Source organism: Sarcophilus harrisii, chromosome 5 (genome assembly GCF_902635505.1).
Source record: "Sarcophilus harrisii chromosome 5, mSarHar1.11, whole genome shotgun sequence".
NCBI lineage: Eukaryota > Metazoa > Chordata > Mammalia > Dasyuromorphia > Dasyuridae > Sarcophilus > Sarcophilus harrisii.
In genome coordinates this window covers 14782485-14799481 of record NC_045430.1, presented here as the reverse complement: position 1 = coordinate 14799481, position 16997 = coordinate 14782485, and positions in this window count along the sequence as shown.

Sequence of the window (16997 nt, the reverse complement as noted above, 5' to 3'; positions counted from 1 at the left end):
GAGGTAGAAAGGAAGGGAAATCATTGGCCCTGAGCCTAGGGAACTGCAATTCAACCCTAAATCTTCTGACCTGGGCTTTGCCCTGTCTACTTCTCCATCCTGTGAGCAGGTGGGGCTTTCCCCCATTTTGGTGGGAGACAGACCAAGGAAGCTTATGTAGGGAAAGTGGGGAGCAGGAGTTCTCTGTAGATCAAAGAGTTTGGGGGGACACGATGCCCTCCCCAAAAGAGCTCCTTCCAAGCTGGTGAAGGACACCCCCACTCATAAAACTCTGCTCCTCCACTAGTCTGTAGAACACCATTAGGTCCAAAGAGAGATGCCCTTCAATACTTATACTGCGGCTCCTCAGGGCGCTGGGAACTAAGTTTCTTTCCTCCCCAAACCCAAGGAAAAGCCTTGGGTCCTAGTCTTGACACCCTTTGTGACCTACTGTACCATCGCACTTTGTGGGGCCTCAGTTTCCTCATTTGAACAGTGTGGAGGTAGGACTGGATGGCCTCTCAGGTTCACTCCAGCTACCACCACAATTCTCCTGACTCCCGGGCCTTTTGCTAGGTTTTGAACCTCTGGGCAAGATCAGAAATCCCAAAGGGATGCTCACACCTTCCAGCATATTTTGAGGGGGCAGCACTGTACTGGAGAGTGTATTAGGCTTGGATCAAGGAAACCTGGGTTCAAATCCCACTGTAGATACTTGTCAGCTATGTGACCCTGACTGAGAAAGTCAGCTGACTTTTTGGGTCTCAGTTTCTTCACTTGTGAAATGAAAAGCGTGCATATATGGACTCTAAAATCCCTTCCACTTCCACCTCCGTGATTCTATCATCCTTTTCCCAAGTAGGCTTTGGGGTTTAGGGGTAATAGGGGAAAAAAGCCAAGGGAAGGAGCTGGTGGGTTGACTAAGATCTCAGGATCCTTATGCTTCTCCCCCTTGCTGGTCCCGTCTCCTCCTCTCCCCTCTTCCAGTGCTGGGGCGCTGGACAACTGCCCTGAACTGGGAACCTTAGCAAGCTTGCCTTCAGGCATGCTTGAGGTGAGTCAGCCCCTTTGGACCCTACCAGCCCAGCCAGCTGGCATGGATGGGGCACAGGCTGAAGCGTTTGACCTGATATCCCCTGGCATTCTGCCTTTCCCCCAAATTCTGCAGCCGTAGCTGCTACCAACACCACCTCCAGTACCCTCTTCCACCCTCCTTCTCTGGACCCACAGAGAATCTGAGCTGGAGAGGGAGGAGTGGGGAAGGGTCATCTCCCTCACCCATCTTCACTTCTACTTAACCCCCTCCTAACCCTCACTGGGCTACCTCTACCATCATTTAGAATCAAAGATTATCACAGCTGGAAAAGATCTCAGAGGCCATCTTGTCCAAGCCCCCTACCTCACAGAAAAGGAAACTGAGACCCAAGTTGACAGCAGAACCATAGTTATAGACCCCCATCTCCCCATCTTTACACTCCGACTCTTTACAGACCGACTCTTATTCTACAACACACAAAGTTTATTTAGAGTTCAAGAGTCAGTTCTGGGGAAGTTAGGGGGGCTTAAGAGGAGGGGTGAGAAGAGAGAGTTGGGGATCAGAGGTACTCTTTAACCCCTTATAACTGGACTCTACTGTTGCCCTTTCTGGAGCTTCTAGCCCACTTTAACCCTCAAAATCTCAGATACTCATCCATTCAAAGACCCAATTGCAAAAGAGCCTTTCTCATGCCTCTATTCTTTTTCTTATTTCCCCCCTCCTCTTTCTATCTAACTTACCACTTTCTGGGACTTTGGACTTTTTCTCTAGGACTTTTCTCAGACCATCCCCCTGCCTAGGCACCTGTTGGAGCTGGACACAGTGCCATAGAAAACAAGAATAAGAAGAGATCTTTGAAATCACTCTACTATCCCTCCCATTTTATAGATGAGGAAGCAACCTCCCTGCCCCTTCACAAGTTAGTGATAGTCTCCAGATGGGATCCCAGATTGTCCTGACTCCCAACCAGTCTCCTTTCAGTTATACCACAATGCTTTGTTCTCTATTCCTTTCACCTCTATTTCTGCTGTTTTCCCCCTAGGCTCATTGAATCCCCTCTGCTTTATTCTTCACTTACATGAGACTAAATAAAGGAAGACTCCTTTATCCTCCCAGTCTAGGCTCCCCATCCTTTAGGATCCTCCCCCTCCCTTCTTCAATTGATTCCTCCAGTCTCCAATGGCTGTTCCACTCACCTTGGATTGGGTGGGGAGCACAAGCTGACTCAAGCCACTGAGAGGGTGAGAGAGAGGAGGTGATCAAGGGAAGCTAAGCCCCAGTGCAGGATCTCTTCCTATATAGGCTCCTGGGGTCCAGCTATTTTGAGCAAGTGGTTCTCCCTCTCTTCTTGCCCTCCCCCACTGGTGTCAGATACTCCTGGGCCATGGTGCCTGGTGCCTGTATCACATTCACCCTCTCCGGGCTGATCAAGTAGGGCCTATTAATAATCCTTGGCATCTGCCTTCCTTCAGCACCTAAAACCTTAGGCCCAGCTGAAGGCCCACCTAGAATCGCAGAATCTTGAAACTGGAAGGACCATAGATCCCTAGCTTGGTCATCTAGTCTCACCCCTACCTGTGAATTTACTCTATAAAAGTGGCCATCCTGTTTCTGTGTGAACACTTCTAGTGATGGATCTCACAAATCACCCACTCTCTTATTTTAAAGCCTTAACTATTAAGAAGTGATTCTTCATTCTGGATAAAATTGGTCCTGGTTGTGTTTTCTGAGGTCAAGTGGAAAAAGTCTAATGCTCTTCCATGGGACAGCTTCTAAGAAACTTCAAGAAAATGATCCCATCCTTCTTAAATTTTCTCTTTACCGAGCTAAAGATTCTTAATTGCCTTCAACTGGTGTCTATATGACATGATTTATAGATTCCTCAAGATCTTGGCTATCTCTTTCTGGAGTGAGTTAGTGTTGCAGCCAAGCCTACAGGATGACAGGAGACAGAGATGTTCAAGAAGAGATGGCTGAGACCTCTTACTGTCAATGCTACCATTCTAGGACCAGTTGGAGAAACAGGAGTGGTACTGGCTAGGGAGACAGATCCTGTCATCCTAATATGAAAGGGATCTCTGTAGCTCTGAAAACAGACAAGTTCTTTGAGGGAAAGAACAGAGGGCCAAGATCTGAGCCTTGAGAAATGCCCACAAGTAGCTGGTAAAGGGGAAACTTGGACTCCCATGATTTAGTTCTAGAGTGAATTCTTGGTAGCCAGCTCTAATCCCCACTTCAACCTCTGTCATTCCCCTGTTTACAGTGAGTCATACTCCTTGTCTTTCAAAAGTTGTCATCCCCAGTGACCTGAAATTAAGTAGCTTAATGGGGTGATACTACCAACTACAATCTTTCTAGGGAAAGCAAGGAGGAAGAAAGAAAGGGGGGGGGAGAGAGACACACAGAGAGAGACAGAGACAGAGACAAATACAGAGACAAAGAGACAAAGACAGAGACAGAGAGACGGAGACACACAGAGAGAGACAGAGACAGAGACAAAGAAAGAGAGACAGAGAGACAAAGACAGAGACAGACAGAGAGACACAGAGACAGAGACAGAGAGATACACACAGAGAGACCAAGCAGAGAGAGACCTAGAGAGAGATAGAGAGAGAGACCAAGAAAAAGAGACTGAGAGGGACAGACAGATAGAGAGAGGAGACTTTTTTTTTTTTGAGTCATCTGTTAATCATAAAGGTAAATAACTAAGTTAAATGACTAAGTTACTAAGTATATAACTAAGTTAAGTAATTGACTTATGTTACCAAATAAAAGAGTAAACTACACCAGGCCTGAAGTCAGGAGAACCTGAGTTCAAATCTGGCCTCAGACACTTAACATTTCCTAGCTGTGTGACCTTGGGCAAGTCACTTAACCCTAATTACCTCAGCAAAATAAGTAACTAAGTTAAGTTCTTAAGTAACGAAATTGATATTAATTAAAGTAACATTAATTAATTGATACTATTAATTAATATAAGTTGCTATTAATTAAATGAATTATGAATAAGTTAAGTTACTAAGTAGATAAGTTATTTAGACAAATAAGTTGTTACCAAATAAATTATAAGTAACTCAGTAAATAAAGTAACTTAAGCTACCAAATAAATAAGTTATTAAGTAACTTAACTAAAAGGTTAACTTAGTTGTCTTAGTAGGAATTTAATGTTGTTCCTGGAAGACATACTGGGAGTAGCAGTTATTTGGGAATAAATGCTAAGAGAGTTTAGGGCAGGTAGGTGGGGAAGAGAATAGAGCACTGGGCCTAGAGTCCAGAAGACATGAATTTAAATTTTAGCTTTAGACACTTTACTAGATGTGTGACTTTTGGCAAGTCACTTAACCCTGTTTGTCTTAGTTTTTTTTTCCATCTAAAAAAATGAACTGGAGAAGAAATGGCAAACCACTCCAGTATCTTTGCCAAGAAAAAACCAAGTGAGGTCACAGAATTGGACATAATTGAAATAAGTGAAGAACAAAAAACTAACATTGAGAGTGATTGATCCAATTCTTTGCTGTTGGTTTGTTAATTTGTCTTAATTAAATAGGCTTTATTAAACTTAATTTTTACTTAATTAAATTACTTAATTAAACTCATTTTACTTTACTTTGAATTCATTTTGAATTTGAATTCATCTGTCTTGGTCTGATATAAAGAGACATATTAGTGGGGGCTCCTAGCTGTGATTTTGATAAATTGTTATTTTGCCAGTCATGAACCTGGATTTGGGTAGTTGAGAAGGGGACTTTCCTATTAAAGGTGATGTAGTTTAGAGTGGCCTGAGGCTAACGGCCAATTTCTTTAGTGACTTTGAGAAAGAAGGGTTCAGTTAACAGAGCCTTCTCTTCTACTTAATCTCTCTACAAGGATTTCTTCCTTTTCAACTCTGTTCTCTTTGCCAACTGGCTACCATTGATGCTTCTACTCTCTAACTATTGTGTCCAGCTTATTCCTCTTTTGCCTTTGCTTCTGGCTTTGTCATTCTGCTTAAATGTGCTTGGGGCCTCCTCATCCTGGAACATGTAGAAGCCCCTGTGACCTTCTTTCTCTGGAAGTCCCTCTCCTATGCTGGCCAATTCTCCCATTGGTGATTCCTCCTGGGATCTTCATTTTGAGAAGGATCTTCTATTTACTTTGCTTCTGATGTTCCAAGATTTGACACCATACCCCTGATAAGGGTAGTTTCCCCCTGCCCCATTAGAGGGAAAGCTCCTCGGAGGTAGGGACTATCTTTATTTCTTCTATTTCCATGTCCAGTATTTATTTACACAGTGCCTGGCACATAATAGTGCTTAATAACTGTTTATCATCTTGACTCATAGCTGGTTTCCAGGATATTTCTTTCCTGGCATAAATGTAGATATTCCTCTAAACCAGAGTTTGAGTTTTTCAAGTGTTTTCCCAAATTCTGTCCCTCTCTCCCAGCAAAGTCAATCCATCAAATTAACAGTCTATTAACAAATGTTTATTAAGTTCCTACAATGTGCCAGTTAGTATGCTAGGTATCATAAAATCAAAACATTTTATTTCTTTTCTTTCTATATATATATCTATATATATCTATATATATCTATATATATCTATATATATAAAACCGCTTTTTATTTACAAGATATAAGCATGGGTAATTTTTCAACATTGATAATCCCAAAACCTTTTATTTCAACTTTTCCCCTTCTTCCCCCCATCCCCTCCCCCAGATGGCAGGTAGACCAATACATCTTAAATATGTTAAAGTATATGTTAAATACAATATATGTATATATATATATATATCCATATTTAATTAAAGTTTTTCTGCCCCCAGGCAGCTTGTATTCTGTTGTGGGGAAGCAAGGTGCACAGATTAAAAAGAACAGATCATTTACCTAATGAACTCAAAGTGATTTTGGCTCAGGGGAGGGGTGGCCCCAACAATTGGAAAGGTCTAGAAAGACCTTTTGTCAAATCAGCCTTGAGTTGAGTTTTGAAGGCCACTCATAAGGATTCCATGAGGTGGAGATGAGACAAGCAAGCATTCCAAGTTCGGGGGAAGCGTGCCAGTTTAAAGGCATCGAGATGGATGACTGAATCTTGTGTATGGGGAATAGCAAATGGGCCAGTTTGGATGGAAGGTCGAGCGTGTGAAGGAGAGTAATTTGGAAAAGTTGGCTGGAGCCAGGCTTTAAATGCCAAACAGAAGAATTTGTGTTTGAGCTGAGAAGCAAAATGCAGGCTCAGGAGCTTCTTGAATAGGAAAGTGACCGGGTGAGGTCTGTGCTGTAGGAAGAGCCATTTGGCAGAGAAAGGTGGATGGAGTGGTGAGGGGAAGATGTTAGAGGCAGGAAGACCGATAACGAGGCTTGGAGCATGGCCCAGGTGAGAAGTAGAAAGGGCATGAGTGAGAATGGTAACTGTGTGAGTGGAGAGAGGGGGATGGATGTCAGATTTTATGCAAATTAAATGGATGAATCGTGCTCAGTGATTGGGATAAACAAGGTGAAGAAGAGTGGAGAGTTGGGGATGATCATGGGTTGAGAACTTGGGTGCCTAGAAAGATGTCCCAGGCTGCTGTACCAGAAGAAAGTGTGATTTCATATTTTTAAATGTCATTGTTCTATCAGGTGTTTCATTCCCACCTATTATTTTCAACCCTCTCCAGGGGGTCCTCAAACTACAGCCCGTGGGCCAGATGCGGCAGCTGAGGATTTTATCCCCCTCATGCAGGGCTATGACGTTTCTTTATTTAAAGGCCCACAAAACAAAGTTTTTGTTTCTACTATAGTCCGGCCCTCCAACAGTCTGAGGGAGAGTGAACTGGCCCCCTATTTAAAAAGTTTGAGGACCTCTGCTAAACCCTGACTTTGACTAATAATTGATATTGGGGTAGTGTTTCAAGGTTTGTATCGTTATTTACAGAGTTCCCTCAAATCCAGTTATTCCAGGTCTTATCTACATTTACAGATGATCAACCTGGGCCTTAGGAACGTTAGGGCTCTTGCTCATGGTCACTCAGCTAGTTCATGGGAAGGGAGATATTTTGGCTCTATGTCTAGCCCTCTATTTTCTATACTGCCTCTGTGAGGAAACTGTATATTTGGCTTCTCTATTATTAAATGAAACCCAGTGTATACAGGACATTGTCATATTCTACTGTGAGCTAAATAAAGGTCAGACATTATTTATGGCAGGTTGACAAATGAGGAATTTAGGTCAGAGGTATTTTCCTAAATACTTGGTCACCAATAATAGAAGTCAAAACTTTTGACTTTCAAGTCATATGGCGCACTGAGGAAAATATTGGATATGAAGTAGGAAGGAAGATCTGGATTCAAAACCAGTTGTTTCCACTTAGTACCTGTGTGACCTTGGGAAAATCTCTGCCTCAGTTTCCACTGTAAAACTAGACAATTAGACTACACTATGGTCCCTGAAGAAGAGTGTCGGACTTGAAATCTGAAGACATGGATTGAATATCAATTGTTATTAGTTGTTTATCCTCTCTACCCCTCCGTTTCTTCATTTGTAAAAATAAAGGAACTGGACTAGATAACCTCTAAAGTTCCTTCCAATTCTAAATCCCTGTTCCTGTGATCCCATCTAACTAGCATCTCAACATGGCCTGGCTTTTCCACATACCCACGACCCCCCCCCTCCAGGGCTTTTGGGAAACTCCCCAGGGAGTGAGGTCATCCCAGTGTACTTGGCCCTTTCTCTCTTCTTGTTCCAATCTGTTTTAAAGCTACTCTTGTCTGGTCTTGTCTCAATGCTGGCTCCTGCTACTTTCTTGCCAACTAGGTTGCCTCAAACCCCTCACAGGTTAACTTCTAAATATTACTGACAGCCTATAGTCATACCCATATATAATCCCTCTTTTAAAAATCTCGAACTTAAATACTAAATAAGATGGGTGTTTTCATATCAATAAAATACCAGAAAGAGGACATTGTGCAAAGAAGGTCATTTATCTTTAGATTTCTATTATGTATAGCTTACTTTACTTTTTGAATATATAAATTCAAAGTATACAATAAATTTAATAAATACATAGACAAATAAATAATCAGTATACTTATAAATTATTAAACTTATTTATAAGTATATAAAGTTGTTACATACAAAATAATAACAATAAGTTTCAAAGTCTTTAAAGTGTTTGTCTGGATTTCTTACTGGGTCTTCTGCATTTAAAAAAAAAAAAAACCAGTTCTCTAATGATCTTCTTTTCATTATTAAGTTCCAAGGTCATCTAGTTCAATCACATAACTTTATTGAGTTCCAGAGGTAACAGTGCCAGAGGTAACATGGAATAATCAAAAAAGCTGTATTTGGGTTTAAAGCATCAAGATCTGATTCTCGGTTCTACTTCTTATTGTTGGGAACCTTACCTAATCTTTCTAGGTTTCAGTTTTCTTTTCTGTAAAAGCACTTTAGACTAGATGACCTCTTAATTTCAATTGTTGTTTAGTTATTTTTCATTCATGTCCAAATCTCTTTGGAGTTTTCTTGGCAAAAATACTAGAGTGGTTTGCCATTTCCTTCTCCAGCTCATTTTACAAATAAGGGAACTGAGGCAAATAGGGTAAGTGACTTGCCCAAGATCACACAGCTTATATATATATATATATATATATATATATATATATATATATATATATATAGCTGGATTTGAACTCAGGAAGATGATTCTTTCTGATTCCAGACCCGAAACTATACACAGCACCTCTTAGTTGCCCAATTAATTCTAAGTCTGTGGTTCTGGGAGAGGGATTGTTCAGTAACAGGATATGCTCAGTTTAGTAATCATTTTATTTTGAGAGCTTTTCATTTCATGTAGTTTGGAGGCTGGAGCATCTATCAAAAACGTTCTTAAAATTTTATGGGTCAGCGTTAGGTCTGGCAATAGTTTTGTCAATACCGAAACAGCCATACCAATTCACCAAAATAGGCGAATTAATTTTTACCAGTGAGATCCAAGCCATGTGGGAGCAGGATGAAGTACATCTCCTTCTCATCCTCCTGTCTGCCACTGGAGTTGTCCCAAGGATGTTTGCAGCAAGCCTACAGGAGATGAACTTACTCGCAATACTTGTATTCAATTACAGAGAGCAGTTACTTTATCTACTTGTGTCAGAGTCTACAGAACATGGACTATAAGAAGAAATAATAGCAGGACAGTGATTTATTTCATGACTGTTGATAGCTGAATGCCATAAAAATAAGAAGAAAGATAGATGAATAGCTGAGAGAGAAACAGGTGAAAGACAGAGGGGAAGGGAAAGGGAAGGAAAAAAAGAGAAACAGAAAGAGAGACGGAGAGAGGAGGGGGAGGAAAAGGAAGAGGGAGAGACACTATTCATTATGTATTTACAATAATCAAGCATCTATGTCCTAAGTGCTCAAGGAGTTTATTTGATGAGGGAAGACAGAATGGAAAGGGACTCTGGGAAAAGGAGGGGGTATATATATACATACTAAGTCCTGAAATGATAATCTAAGCAGGATAAGAAAATAACAGTATTAATAACCATTATTATTATATGATATAATAATACATAATTATAATAATTATAGATCGAGAGGAAAGAGACTTTAGACTCAAGAGACTAATTAAGAGACTATGGCAACAATCCAGCTAAGATATAATGAGGTCCTACATAGGATTGGCAACCAGAAATTTTGTCTGGTCTATCTCCTTTATCTTGGGTAGTCCTAGCCCGGGTCCATGGGCACTTAGTGAACGTGCTGTGAGTTGGAAGGATCCCCTCCTTTCCTCCATTCCCCCCTCTTCATGTCCCTCTCCTGAGGGAGGTGGTAGGTAGGAGGAAGGGTGTGTGGGTCACTTGGCTCTCGGCAAAGCAGCAAGCAGGGAGAAGAGACTGTCAGCTGTTAATTTCTCTGTGATATTTCATTAGTTCACACTATTTGCACCTGCTACGGGAGGGAACAGGATACGGAGCTCATCACTTCTTGGTCACTGACCAAGTCAACAGAGGCTGAGTTGTTATGAGATCCATGAAGTAGGCTGTGTGCTCTGTCTGACTCTTCTCTCCCCCTCACCACTCAATTTCCCGGGGCCAAGTCCTGTAGTATCTATCTTCATCTCCTCTCCATTTCTAAGGAGATGCCCCCAGCCTCACCCATGTCACCTCTTCCCCAATAGAGTAGAAAAGAAATTGTGCTGGAGTGAGATCTGGCTACAGATCCCTCATCTGAGACGTCCTACCTGTGTGATCTTGGTCAAGTCATTTTACCCCCATTGGATCTGTTTCCTCATCTGTAAAATTAGAAGATTGAGTAACATGGCCCCAGAAGTCCCTTCCAGATTTAAATCTCTAGTCCTGGTATAGTCTTAGCCTCTGGTCTCACGACTTCACACAATTGCCAAAGTAATTGTCTCTTGTGCTCCTCCAATTATGGCACTCTAGTTAAAACAAAACAAAAACAACTTTTTAATGGCTCTCCATTACCTGAGAAGCAAAATCAAACTATCCTGACATTCAGGGCTCTCCATCAATTGCTTCCAACCTAACTATCTAGATTTACTGTTTCCTTTTGCATATTTCTATTTTAACCAAACAAGATTTATTTCCATATTCCATTCTTATCCTTATGCTCTCTCCTATCTCACTCCCTCCTTCACCATCCCCCTCTCTTCCTTTCTTTCTCTCTCCCTCTTTTCCTTCCTCCCTCTCTCCCCCTCTCTCTTCCCCTTCCTCCTTCTCTCCTCCATCTCCCCTCCTCTATTTCTCTTCATTATTCATTCATTATCTGTTAAAATTCTCCCTTTCCCCTCCAACCCAACACAGAGTTGAACACCCAGTTGAACTTGGTCTTTCTTTTTGAAATTCCATGTTGCTTTTCTTTGCTTCACCCTCTGAGGTGCAGAGGAAAGATGGCCTTCTCTGGAGTCTGCTAACTGAAGCAATTAGGAAAGGACTGTTGGACCCAGTTAGAGACCTGAGTTCAAATCCAGTTTTAGACACATATTAGACATATAATCTTCAGTGAGTCATTAAACCTCCATCTGCCTCAATTTTCTCATCAGTAAAATGGAAATAATAATACCACTTACCTCCCAGGGTTATTGTGATGAAAAAAAATGAGATAATGTTTGTAAAATGCTTTTATAAATCTTAAAGCACTATATAAATACCGATTACTATTGTGAGTCAGAGAACTCTGAAGACACTTTCATTGAAACTTGTTACCTTGAATAAGCCATTTAAACATCTCTGATCTTCAATTTCATCTTTTATATTGTGGAGAGGCAAGGGGTTTAGACTGTTCACAACAACAACTACAACATCATCATTATTAACAACAACACTAATATCATCATCAACATCATCAGCATCAACAACGGCATCATTATCAACAACATCATCAACAACAATATAATCATTATCAATAACAACAAAAACAAACTACAAAAAGCATTTATATAGGACCTAATATGTGCTAGGTATTGTGCTAAGTGGTCTATAAATATTATTTCATTTGAGTTTACATCTGAGGTTCCTTCCAGATATTCTTAGGATGTGAACCTATTCCTGGACCTTTTCCTATTACCTACCACGTACTGCTTTATGTCTCAATCACCCATTTAAATTTTAGAATTGGGTATATGTCTGATTTAATCTTTGACTCTCCATTGCCCAGTGTAGGTGCTATGTAAATTCTTATTTGTGTTTATCTGTGTTTTAACTGCTTGGGTGGGAAGGTCTCGGGTGGAAACAGCCTGAAATCCCTTTGGAAGGTTTCTTTTCTTCATGAATAGACCCATTTCTTAGAGCTCTTGAGAGTGAGCCGAGTGGTAACTAGAAAGGGGCAAAAATGACTTTGTTTCTTAGAGAACTGGGAAGGTATACTTCCCCCTCAAGAGGAATGGTTCCTTCTGGTGGCAACCACTTAACATATTCTTCATTCTCTGTTAGTTCTTCCCAAGGCTCATGCTGCCATTTAATGAAGTCGTCATCACCAAGATCCATCTCTGTGCCCATCATGTCCCCAATCACCGCAGGCTCACAATTACCCAATATGATTGATAGTCATGCTCCCTACCTTTTGTCTTTACTGGGAGGGAAGAGAACATTTCTAGTACTATCTCTAAGAATGATTTCAGATACGATAGCTAACTTGGGGTTTATACTTGGAGTACTTTGATGAACTTCTTGATTCTCTTATCCCAGAAGAAGAAAAGACAAAACTTTTTCCTTTGATTCCACTGAGAAAGTGGATTCCATCAGAGAAAGTGCAAGGATTGTGTCCAAAACTTCATTGGGTGCTGGAGCCACAGCTTCAATCCTAATAGAGTGAGTTAGATGGTACAGTGGGTAGAGCACTGAACTTGGAGTCAAGAAAACCTGGATTCAAATCCAACCTCAGACATTTAAGTGGGAAGTCACTTAAATTCAGTCACCAAAACTGTAAAATGGGAATAATCATAGCACTGATCTCTCAGGTCTGTTGTGAGGATCAAATAGCACAGTGCCTGGCACACAGTAGGCACTTCATAAATACTTGTTTTCTTTTCCAGTAGGCAGGCAGTCAGTGCACCACCAGGTCTCCTTCCTGAGAAGCTGTTCCCTTGGAATTTCCTTGAATATAAAGGCTGTCTCATTTTTGGTCTCTGTACCTTCAGCCTGTAGTAGTAGAGCACCAGAGACCTGGTAGATGCATAATAAAAGTCTGTTGATGGATGTTGAGAGAGCTGAGTTCTAGATTTGGGTCTGCCCTTCATTTAACAGAGATTTAGTAAATGCCTGCCCTGGGTATTTGGGGTATAAGTACAGAAATGGAAGAGCCCCTGCTCATGGGAGCTTCCCTTCTCCTGGGGCTGGTGGCCCCCACTCAGGAATAAGTAATCACTACACACATGCACACATTCACACACTCACATTCATGCACATAAATGCATGTGTACTATATACCCTTACAGAAACATAGTGTACACAACTGTACACATATACAGACACATGTGTATTGTATATATATATATATATATATATATATATATACATAAATACGCCCATGTCTGTAATACACTTAGATGTGCACACATGTACGACCCCAGCAAACACCCATTTTTGTGCATGTGTACTATGTGTGCACATATGCCCAGGTAGACATGTTTGCCTGCGTTGCAAATGCACACATGTGCCCACACTTCTACAATGCACTTATATGTGTATATATACCTCACACACACAATGCATGTACACGTATGCATATGGGTCATGTACACGTGTGTATGGAGATTCAGACATGCATATATACACACTTGTGTGCATGGGATAGCAGCACAATCCTATTTAAGAGCCCATATCAAAAATTAGGGTTTATGACCTTGATGCTGGATCAGGACATCCAAATGGTGCGATCATTATGAATGGTTCATTTGTTCAGTGATTAAAGTCCTACGTGATCTGAGTTCAGACTGGAAAAATTCAGGTCGGTTTCTATTTGTAAATTTATTTCTACATGTATATATACACAAATATGCAATACACTGTGTATATGCATACAGGTTTATTCATGTAATATACATATGTATTTATATAGATACAGTGCATTGCATAGACACACATAAAAATTACATATATAATATCTAATATACATGTATACATTTATTTCTATATATACATAGATACTCCTGTGTGTATGTAAATGTGTGTACAATCTAGACACACATAGAAATTACATATATAATATATAATATACAATATACAATGTATAATAAATGTACATTTATATATACACATAGATACTCTTGTATCTATGTGTGTGTACAATCTAGATACACATAGACATTACATATACAATATATAATATATATGTATACATTTATTTCTATATACACATAGATACTCCTGTGTGTATGTAAGTGTGTGTACAATCTAGATACACATACTTATACATGATACACATACTTATATATGCATTAATGTATACATGCATGTGCATGCATAAGCGTACATATACACACATCTATATCCCAAATCACATTTCCCTTAAGCACTGGGACAATGTATAAAGGCTTCCTGGAGGAAGTGACCCTAGAGCTCGCTCTGAAGGCAACTTGGCTTCTGGGAGAGGGAGATGAGAAGGAAGCTCATTCCAGAAGGGGTGGGGGCAGCCTGCTCTACTGCAAGGAGCTAGAAGAGGGAATGTCCTGTGTGGGGAACAGCGAGCAGCCAGTTTGGCTGGAACGCAGAGTATGTGAAGTAGAGTAATGAGCAGTACACCAGGAGAGGCCAGCTGGAGCCAGACGATGAAGGGCTTTCCATGCCAGGGAGAGATGTTTGCATTTTATCCTAGAGGCCAGAGAGGCCCCCTGGAACTTCTAGCAGGAGAGTGACAGTTGTCTGATCTATGCATCTATATCTATTGCATCAAAAATTGTCACAACACGTTTTCTTTTTTTTTTATTTTTATCCAGAGGTATAGTTGAAACAGCTTCAGAGGTTGCCTTGGGACAAGATCTTTAAAAAAAAAAATCAAATAAACCTAAACCTGTTCACGTCCCCTAGTTTTTAGTGTGATGCTTTCTCTGCTCTGAGACCCACAAGGAAAATCAAGGACATTCAGGCAGTAAGTTTACCTCCCTGCATCTCCTAAGTTTTAGCTTTTATGAGGGAACTCTCTTTAACTCCTTGTGGACTGTTAGATATATCACCATGACCACTTTGCTAAGTGGAGATATTTTTTCCCCTGATAAATTTTTGCTACAATCATAGTGGAATACTTGAGCGACATTGTTTTAAGTGGGAACTTTCAAGCCTCAGCTGGAGATCTTTCTCTATCTCCCTTCAACAATTCAAGAGGCGATAAGAGAGAGAGATACTAAACAACACTTTTAGAATTATCCACAGCTTAAGATTTCCAGAATTAGAGCCCACAGAGTACCTTGAAACTCTTAGGATGCCACCTGGAATTTCTTGCATTCAAAGCAGAAATTTCCTTTGACCTTGGATTTTCCTCTGTTTCCATTCCCTAATTAAACCACCAATCAAGATGAGGCTCACTGGAGATGGTATAGCAACCAATGAAAGGCATTGATAGTTGACTTGATATTTGTTGGCAACTCGACCAGCCAGTGTCATTTTTAGAAAATGGGAGAGCTAATGTAACCTTGGGGTAGTGGGAAGAAAAGTTTGCCCTTTGTTTTTGCCATATCTGTAAAGTAAATATCCCCTTCTAAAAGTTAATGGATGTTAATTGATGACACAGCCCTAAGGAATTAGTTGCTCACTGGTGGCAGTGATGGGGAACAACCCAGAATCACAGGGAGCTCAGGCTGATAGTATCACAATTAGGACAAGCAAGCAACAAGGATTATCAAACATTTATTATGTCAATAAGAGTCAATAAACATTTATTAAGCACCTCCTATGTGCCAGGTGCTGTGCTATTTACAAAGGATACAAATACAAAAAATACAGTCCCTAAAAACAAGGAACTTACAACCTAATGCCAGAAGGTACAATATAAAAAGAAGCTGAAAAGGGGAGAGGGGTTGGGGGAAGTATCCTATGTAAGGGTCTGGTTTGGAGTTCATGGATCCAATCTCCAATCAGAGAGACGAAAGGAACTGATAAGGTCGAATATTCAGTCAAAGGTACCTTTGGAACAAAAATTCTTAGCCTGTGAGTGAAATGAGCAGGACCAGGAGATCATTATATACTTCTACAACAATACTAGATGATGACCAGTTCTGATGGATCAGGCCATCCTCAGCAACGAGATCAACCAAATCATTTCTAATGGAGCAGTAATGAACTGAACTAGCTATGCCCAGAAAAAGAACTCTGGGAGATGACTAAAAACCATTACATTGAATTCCCAATCCCTATATTTATGCACACATGCATTTTTGATTTCCTTCACAAGCTAATTGTACAATATTTCAGAGTCTGATTCTTTTTGTACAGCAAAATAACGTTTTGGTCAGGTATACTTATTGTGTATCTAATTTATATTTTAATATATTTAACATCTACTAGTCATCCTGCCATCTAGGGGAGGGGGTGGGGGGGGGGTAAGAGGTGAAAAATTGGAACAAGAGGTTTGGCAATTGTTAATGCTGTAAAGTTACCCATGTATATATCCTGTAAATAAAAGGCTATTAAATAAAAAAAATAAAAAAATAAAAAAAAATTCTTAGCCTGAGGTATCTGAGGGGCAGTTCTCATTTTAGAAACCATTGCTTCTTTTGTAATCCTGTGTATTTTATACATTATAAACATTATTCTGAGAGAGTCTATTAGTCTGTCCAGACAAGGGGTTCATTACCCAAAGATGTTAAGTACCTACATGTTAAAAAGTTCTAATCACATCTGGAAGGGAAAGAATAATGATGCTTTGGTGATAATGGTGGTAGTGGGTGGTTGTTAGGAATTGGTGGATACTGGGAGTTGATGATTATAATACTGCCTTTGGTAGTGACTGGTAGCCCATAGTGCTTGAAGTGTTTGACCTCCTGAAGGGTACATTTTAGCTTTCTTAAAACGTTTACTTAACTTCCATTTTGCAGATCCTTAATTAAGCCTTCCAGTGTCTCAATAATGGGAATTCAGCATGTCACCTTTTGACCATTAAGCTGACATAACATTGGGTTGCATTTCCCCAAAGCTGTTTTCGGCCTCTTCCTCTTGTACTCACATAACAATCATTTTGAGACCACTTTTCCAAGGTACAAGAGACCCTTGTTTGCTATTGTAGATTCCCTTGTGATGTGCAAGCTGGCTGGTTCCCATTACAGTCGCTTAATGAGTTCACTGGGGAAAATATTTGGAAGGAAGCCCTTAAAGTGCAATGTGGCATGTTCTGTGCTATCATCTGAGTTATCCAGTCCCTAACACAGTGCTCTGCACAGAACCAAATGGTTTATTGAGTTTATTCAAATTTATTCAAAATTTATTGAATTTCAGTTCTGTGAGTGGGAGTCAGACGACATGGTTTAAGGTATGCTTTTGCCACATATTACCTGCATGGCCAATAA